General features: G+C 43.2%; 1 non-coding gene and 1 pseudogene across 1 annotated transcript; one reads left to right on the top strand and one right to left on the bottom strand.

Moving 5' to 3' along the window:
* Nucleotides 1-4270: 4270 nt before the first annotated feature.
* LOC102819841 overlaps nt 4271-9203 on the bottom strand; it is a 12311-nt pseudogene continuing 7378 nt past the window's right edge.
* TRNAP-CGG lies at nt 7457-7528 on the top strand. The gene has a single exon. It is a non-coding gene; the product is annotated as a tRNA-Pro (tRNA).

Raw genomic sequence — 9203 nt, forward strand, 5'->3', positions numbered from 1 at the left:
AATGAGATTTCAGAAATGGACAATACAGTGAAAGGGAAGCAATGGAAATCAAAATTAGTGAACTTGAAGATACAGCTCTAAATGCTAGTATGCTAGAACAATCCCAGAAAAAAGAATGAAAAAATCTGAAGAAGTCTAAGAATTATGTGGGACACCATGAAGAGGAACAATTTAGGGTGATCAGAATTCCAAAACAGGAAGAGACAATAAAAAGCACAGAGAAAATTATCAAAGAGTTGTTGGAAGAAAACTTCCCTAACATCACAAAAGATGAGAAGATAAGCATGCAAGAAGCTGAGTGAACCCCCAAAAGGATAGACTCTAAGAGAAAATCACCAAGACATATCAAAGTCAAACTTTCCAAAACCAAAGACAAGGAAGGAATTCTGAGAGCAACTCAGTCAAAACACAAAAAAAAATCCTACAAAGGCGAACCAATAAGACTAAGCTCTGATTTCTCAGCAGAACCCATGCAGGCAAGAAGGCAGTGGGATGGCAGATACAAAATTCTGAAAGAAAAAAATTGCCAATCAAGAACCAAATACCCAGCAAAGTTGGCTCTCAAATATGACAATGAAATTAGGACATTTCCTGAACAACAGAAATTAAAGGAATTTGTAATGACCAGACCAACTTTACAAAAAACAGTAAAGGGTGTTCTTTGGACTGAGAACCAACAACAGCAGAGAACAACCAGCGATTACCACACGTGACAACTTCAATTAGAACTCAATCCAGATATAGGAATATTTAAAGTAAAACAAACCTACAAAACTGAAAACAGAAAACCAAATACATCAATTTACAATAAAGAGAAATCAATTTATAATCAACTACAAAGCAAAAAGAGGGAAAAATGTAGATACAGAACTTCCAAATGGCAAGAAAGTCAAGTAGACTTCAAGATAAAAAGACTGTTTTAAGCAGGGAAAAATTAATCAATCACAAGATAACCTGTGAAAAATAACACACCTGCACATCAAAATTAAAAAAAAGAGGAAAATCAGAAATACTTAGTAAACATCACACAACAGAAGTGAAAATGAAAAGAAAACCGACAAACAAAATGTACTCAGTGCAGAAAGTTACGTGGAACAAAGAAAACAGCATCACCACAAACACACACACACACACACACAGAAAAATGACAGAAGTCAATTCACACTTGTTGATAATGACACTGAGCGTAATTGGATTAAGTGTACTACTCAAGAGACACAGAGAGCAGACTGGATAAGAAAACAGGATCCTTCAGTATGCTATACATGAGACACATCAAAAGGATGGAGACAGCCTAACTGCTCAAATACTACGGCCATGTTGGAGAATAATGATGAATCTGCGAAACACCTCACAACATGGATGAACCTGGAGGACATTATGCTGAGTGAGATTAGTCAGTCACAAAAGGACAAATACCGTATGTGACCAATGTAAAAAGTTAAACAGTCGTTGATGGTTACTGGGTGAGGTGGGGAAGGAAAATTATTCACAGACTAGAGGGTTGTTGTTGTTAAGTGCCGTCAAGTCGGTTCTGACCCATAGCGACCCTGAACAGGGTTTCCGAGGCTGTAAATATTTACGGGAGCAGAAAGCCTCCTCTTTCTCTTGCGGAGCAGCTAGTAGTTTCGAACTACTGACCTTGCGGTTCACAGCCCAATTCGTAACCACTACGCTACCAGAGGGTAGTCACATGTTAACATGGGTGACAGGGCAGGCAATAGACAACAAGAGGGAGGTCAGCAGAGGAAAGCTGAAGGTAGAAGGAGACACAGGGAGGAATGCAACGTTAAAGTGAATAGAGGTCAATGCTGTTAACTATTGGTTCATGAAGGGATTGATTGCAATCATTGCACTGGAGCAAAGTACATGATTTGCTGAATGCAAAACTGATGATCTGCTCTGAAATCTTCACTCAATTCACAATAAAAAGTTAGGGAAAAAAAAGAACTGAACATGTTCTTTCTTTTTGGTTTTCTGACTTCAAGTCTTTGCAAATTTCATTATACTTAACTTTGTCTTCTCTAGCTGCCCTTTGAAATTTTCTCTCATCTCTTCTATGTCATCATTTCTCCCAATCACTTTAACTTCTCTATGTTCAAGAACAAGTTTCAGAGTCTTTTCTGGCATCCATTTTGATAGTTTCTTTCTTTCTTGTCTTTGAAATGACTTTTTGCTTTCTTTATGTATGATGTTCTTGATGTCATCCCATAATTCTTGGGTCTTTGGTCATTATTGTTCTTGAGATGGTCTTAAAATTCAGAGGGGATATACTCAAGGGCATATTTTGATTCTTGTAGATTTGTTTTAAATTTTTTCATCATCATCCTGAAGTTGCATGAGAACGTCTGTTCTGCAGTTAGCCCTTGGCTTTGTTTTGACTGATGATGTAGATCTTCTCCAATGTCTCTTCCCACAAACATATAATTTGATTCCTGTGTACTCTATTTGGTGAGGTCCACATTTATAGTCACCATTTATGTTGTTGAAAAGGGGTATTTGCAATGAAGAAGTCGCTGGTCTTACAAAATTCTACCACTCGATCTCCGGCATTGTTTTTTTTTTATCAAAAGGCTGTGTTTTCCAACCACTGATTCATCGTCTTTGTTTCCAACTTTCACAGCCTAATTACCAGTAATTATCAATGCACCTTGATTGCATGTCTGATCAGTTTCAGACTGAAGAAGTTGGTAGAAATCTTCAATTTTATCATCATTGACGTTAGTGGTTGGTGCGTATATTTGAATGATAGTTGTGTTGACTGGTCTTCTTGTTGCTGTTAGGTGCCTTCGATTCGGTACAGACTCATAGTAACCCGATGCACAGCAGAATGAAACACTGCCTGTTCCTTCCCCAACCTCACAATTGTTGTTATATTTGAGCCCATTGCTGATGCCACTGTGTCAATCCATCTCATTGGGGCTCTTCTCTTTTCCTTCCACCCTCCATTTTACCAAACATGCTATCCTTCTCCAGGGACTGGTCCCTCCTGATAATATGTTCAGACAAAGTCTGGCCATCCTGGCTTTCAGGGAGCACTTTGGCTGTACTTCTTCCAACACAGATTGGTCAGTCCATGGTATTTTAAATATTCGTTGTAGATATATGGAGATTGTATTCATTGTAGACATATGGTCTTCCTTGTAGGCATATGGATATTATCAAATCATAAACAGAATTTTTCAAGATAGGTCTTGAAATACAAGGTGAATGTGGTACCATTCCTCTTCAGTTTGTAATTCCTGGCATACTAAACCATGTGATTGTCTGATTGAAAATGCCAATTTAGTCCATTTCAGCTCACCAATGCTTAGAATATTGATATTTATACATTCAGTTTCATTTTTGACGACTTCCAATTTTCCTAGATTCATACTTTGTGCATTTCACGTTCTGATGATTAATGGGCATTTTCAACAGTTTCTTTTCATTTTCAGTTGTGCCCCACCAGCAAATGAAGATCCTGCGAACTTTGCTCCATTCATGCCACTGAGTTCAACTCTACTTGGCACAGCAGCTCTTCCTCACCTTCCCGTACAAATCATGCAATGTTCACTGCTAGTAGGAGCCCTGGTAGAATAGTGGTTATGAATCGGGCTGTTATGAACCCTAGGTCATCAATTAAGGTTATGAGCCTTAAGGTCATCACTTCGAAACTACCAGCTGCTCTGTGGGAGAAAGATGAGGCTTTCTGCTCCTGTAACAACAACTGCTATTCGTAAGGCTTTCTGCTCCTCTCTTTCTTCCTAACCTGTCTAAGGCTGTAAACTCAGTTGAAACAATGGTTGTTGTTGTTGTTAAGTGCCGTTGAGTCGGTTCTGACCCATAGCGACCCTCTATAGGGTTTCCGAGGCTGAAAATCTTTACGGGAGCAGAATGCCTCATCTTTCTCCCGCGGAACCGCTGGTAGTTTCGAACTGTTGGCCTTAAGGTTCGCAGCGCGATTCGTAACCACTACGCTATGGTAACATGGTTTAAATAGCATTTTGTTGCTATTCAAAATACCAGTAGCATTGCTTCCACCATGACAGAAATGCACAAACTACCGCAGTAAAACACACTGACAGACGAGACAGAAAACCTAGAACAAAGCCTATGCTGGTGGATTCTGGTTAGCTTCACAGTCTTGCCGAAGTATTTCTGATCCTCAGCGGCCTGGGATTCTGGGTGGTCCCATGTCAGGCCTGCGGGCAGGTCTGGGTGAGCGAGCCACGAGATCTGTGGTTCTGGCCCTGCTGGCATCGCCACACCGACCGAAAGCGAGGCCTCCTTAGGGAGAGGAACTGGCCGGCTCTTTCCGCTCCCCACCGCCCGTGGGCTCCGGGTCCACAGACTCAGGGACGACTTCAGACTTTCTCAAGATGTGGTTCTGGCTGGCAGATTGGGGCTCTGAGGATTCACCGATGCAGGGACCTGGTCAGGAACACAAACGACCCGCGAACCCGCTCTGTGTCTCAGCCCATCTGGGAGGTAGGAAAGTGGGTGAGCGCAGCTGACCCTGCATGGGGGTCCCGGGACCGAGAGGAGCGTTCCGGCTCCCTCCGCCAGGTCCAGGTCTCAGTCCGTCACTTGGTCTGGGTCTGCGTGTGCGCTCCGCTCCCTCTCTCGAGGTTGCCAATCTCTGGGTCCGGCTGTGGAGCCCCTGGATGCCTTCAATGTGTAGTGTCCCTCGAAGTGGCGCGGAAGACGGGGAGGTGGGTATTGGACAAGACGGGCAGGGTTTTCCATGCAGATGTGGCGCTGTGGGTTAATGTGCAAGCTCCTCAGAAACCCTATACAGGATCGCTATGGGTCGGCACCGACTCAAGGGCGCTTAACAGCAGCAACAGTAGTTCAAGGTCGGTTTGAAGTTTAAACTCACCGGACACCGGAAACTCTATACAGGGTGGCTGTGAGTCGGAACCTACTCGACGTCACGTAACAACACAAGACTAAACTGTCCCAGTTTCTGGCGGGACATAGCCAGAGGAGTACAAAGAGAAGTTGCCATTAGGCTTTCATAATAGGTTCGCGGCTAGCTCAGTCGGTAGAGCATGAGACTCTTAATCTCAGGGTCGGTAGAGCATGAGAGTCTTAATTTCAGGGTCATGGGTTCCAGCCCCACGTTGGACATAGGAATTGTGTGGCACTTGGGGGAACTGGTTTTTGGGGATCAGCGCTTCCTTCTCTCATAACCAGTGGCATAAACTTGGATTACTTTCTTCTTCTTAAAAAATTAAAAACTGTGAATGGGGTGAAGGTTTACAGAGCAGATCGGTTTTCCATTTAACAATTTATATCCACTTGGTTTCATGTCATTGATTGAAATCCCCACAATGTAATAGCACCTTTCCCACCTCCTTTTTGTGGTCCTGTTTCCATTTCTTCTGCTTTCTGAACCCTTCTGAACTTCATCCTTGGGTAAATGCTGCCCTTTTTATTTCAGACGGTTGATTATTCTAAGGACTATGTACCTCCCTACCTAATGTTGCAGTTCAACATGGATTCAGAAGAGAATGTGGACCGAGGGATATCATTGCTGACATCAGCTTAACCTTGGCTGAAAGCAGAGAATAATATCAGAAAGATGTTTATGTGTGCCTTATTGACTCTGCAAAGGTTTTTGACTGTGAGGACCATGACAAACTACGGATAACATTGTGATAATGAATATCCAGAAGAATACTTCATTGTGCTCATGAGGAACCTGTATGTAGACCAAGAAGCAGCTGTTAGAACAGAACAAGGGGATACTGACTGCTTTAAAATTAGGAAAGGTGTGCACCAGGATTGTATCTTTTCACCATACTTATTCAATCTGTATGCTGAGCAAATAATCCAAGAAACTAGATTATATGAAGTAGAACATGGTATCAGCATTGGAAGATGACTCATTAATAACCTGTGATATGCAAATGATGCAAGCTGGCATTCTGGAAGCAAAGACGACTTAAAATACTGATGAAGATCAAAGACAACACAGCCTTCAGTATGGACTGCACATCGATGTAAAGAACACAAAATTTCTTACAATTGAACCAATAAATTACATCATGATAAATGGAGAAGATTGAAGTTACTAAATACTTCATTGTGCTTGGATCCACAACCAACCATCATGTGGATGCAAATCAAATTAAAAGAAAGCAGCCGTCATGAAATCAAACAACATATTGCATTAGGCAAATGTGCAGCACAAGATGTCTTTAAAGTGTTCAAGAGAAAAGATACCAGTTTGAAGACTAAGGTGCACCTAACCCAAGCCATGATATTTCAATAGCTTCATATTCTTGTGAAAGTTGGACAATGAAAAAGGAAGCTGTAGAAGAATTGATGCACTTGAACTCTGGTGTTGGAGAAGAATATTAAAAATATCATTGACTACCAGAAGAACAAACAAATCTGTGTTGGAAGAAGGACAGCCAGAATAGAACGCTCCTTGGAAGCAGGATGGACATGTTATCAAGAGGGACGAAGGACATTATGCTGGGTAAAGTGCTGTTCAGTCATTTGATTCATCATAATCCTGTATAGGGTTTGCAAGAAGCAATTGGTGGGTTTGAACTGCTGACCTTGTGGTTAGCAGTCCAGTGCTTATCTTACAGCGCTGCACAAAGACTAAGTGGAGGGTCAGTGGAAAAGAGCAAAACCCCCAACAAGATGATGGACGGACAGTGTCAGCAGCAATGGGCTCGAACGTAACAATTGTGAGGATGGGGCAGGACTGGGCAGTGTTGCATTCTGTTCTACAGAGGGTGGCTATGAGTCGGAACCCATAAGATGGCACCTAACAACAACAACGTTATTGTCCCTCACATAGACCTTGTGTTTTCCTTAGAATTGAATCAGCAAGACTTGTCTCTGTACTTTGGACACTAACAGGCGGGACCAGTCCCAGGAGGAGTACATCATGCTTGGTAAAGTGGAGGGTCCACGACAAAGAAGAAGACCCCCACAGGAGATGGTGTGAGACAGTGGTAGCAACACTGGGCTCAAACGTAACAACTGTAAGGGAGGTGTTTCATTCTGTCGTACACTGACTCCACAGCACCTAACAACAAAAATTGTTTGGCTGAAAATTCAGCCACGTGGGGGGTAAGTTCCTTACCCTCTCTGGGTTTAGGGGACCAGTGCCTTCCCCAGCGAGGCCCCTGGGCCTCCTCCTGGCTCATAGCCCGAGGCCCGCGCTTCCCTAGACAGTGGCTGTTCCTCTTCAAGGTGGTCTCCTGGCTCACGCAGGCCCCTCGTGCTCTTCTCTGCTCCCTAGTCCTGTGGCGCAGGAATCAAACCAACGACTGCGGTGTTCTGGTGGTCCCCGGCCTCCCCGTTTCCTCGCTGAGCTTCCTTCCGGCGGTCCCCCAGCTGTGACCCCGGCTCCTCCACCCGGTGCCTGGCTGGGATAAGGAACTCCACCAATTTCCCCATGAAGGTGAGTCTGGTGGAGACGGGGAAGAGTGAAGCCAGAAGGCATCTGCGTGGCTCGTTGGTCTAGGGGTATGATTCTCGCTTCGGGTGCGAGAGGTCCCGGGTTCAAATCCCGGACGAGCCCAGGGTTGGTTCCGTTTTCCCCTCAGCGGTTGTTTTAGGCAGAGAGGGTACAGACACAGCTTTGTCCCAAGTGTTGGTTGCCACGCTGCGAGGGAAGAGAGGCGTCCTTACACTCTCTGTGGTCCTTGCGCCCATCTCCCAGGACCCGATCCTATCCCACCTGGCTGCTCTTGGGCTAGGTGCCGGGGCTCCTGTCGTTGAAAGCTCCATCCCGGCTACTCTGTTATGCTGGTCTCTGTATGTCGCATCTTGGTCCCTGCGTGTCTGGCTCCTTCAGTTCCTGGCGACCCCAGGAGCACTCAGCCCCACTCTTCTCTAGTGCTCTCTGGAATGGGTACCCAGAGGCATCTAGAACTCAGTCAACAGCTTGTCTGAATCCTGGTGTGGAGCCATAGGATAAGCACTGGGCCTCAAGGTCGGTAACCGCAACGTCGGCAGTTCAAACCAGTCGCTCCTTGGAAAGCCTGTACAGGGTGGATGTGAGTTGGACCAAGAGATGGTGTCAGAGGTTTTGACAGGGGTGCAGTTTTAATGCTTGCCATTGGTGCTATTGATTTAAAATGTAGCGTTGCCTTCACTGCTTTCGTGAACTTCAGATATTTTTGCTGTGAAAAACGAATTTCTCATTATGTTTGAGGAACTCTAAAATTAAAAGAAAATAAATAAAAGACCATTAATCTTCCCCACTGCTCTGCAATACAAACCTTTTTATAATCCAGAGTTTGAATTACACAAGGTCCTATTTCTGAAAAGCTTTGATTTGCAGTCTCTTTGTGTCAAAGTCAGCTTAGCGTAATGATAAATTTGACAGAATTGTTTTAACTATTGCGTGTCCTTCACATTTTGGTATTTGATTCAGTTTGTCAGTATACACAAAACTAGCAACTGGAATTTTGATTGAGATTTTTCTGTAGATCCCAAGTGATTCAACATCATTACAATACTGAATCTTTCAATTCATGAATATTTGTCACCATTTATTAAGGTCTTTTTTTTTTTTTAAACTATCATAATAGTATTTTATATGATTCAGCTAGGTTTTGCACCTTCCATAGAATTTTTCCAAGTATTTGATGTTTTGGATGCTAGTGTAAATGATATTTGAATATAATTAAAAATTCTTTTACTGTATATAAAAATACAGTTGGTCTTTGTATGACAATCTTGGATGAAGTCACCTTGGAAATTCACTTATTATTTCTAATCTATAGCTCTTTCTACATATTCAGGTATGTCATTTGTGAATAATGGCAGTATTTCATTACTTAGTTAAGCACTTCATGATGTTTGATTAATTAATTTTCTTTCTTTCTCTTTCTCCCCCTCTCTCTTTCTCTCTCCCTCTCTCCTTCCTTCCTTTCTCTCACTCTCATTCTTAGAAAGCCTTTAATTCCTTGCTGCACAAATACAGCAGGCTGAGTTGGTAGCTTTTGGTGACTAGTTGTTGTTGTTGTTAGGTGCCATCGAGTTGGTGCCGACTCATAGTGACCTTATGCACAGCAGAACAAAACACTGCCCGATCCTGGGCCAACCTCATTACTGTTGCCATGCTTGAGTCCATCGATGCTGCCACTTGACCAATCCATCTCACTGGGGGTCTTCCTCTTTTTCTCTGACTCTTCATCTAACCAAATATGATATCCTTCTCCAGCGACTGGTCCCTCCTGACAATATGT

This window comes from Chrysochloris asiatica, unplaced genomic scaffold (assembly GCF_000296735.1).
Source record: "Chrysochloris asiatica unplaced genomic scaffold, ChrAsi1.0 scaffold00257, whole genome shotgun sequence".
NCBI classification, from domain to species: domain Eukaryota; kingdom Metazoa; phylum Chordata; class Mammalia; order Afrosoricida; family Chrysochloridae; genus Chrysochloris; species Chrysochloris asiatica.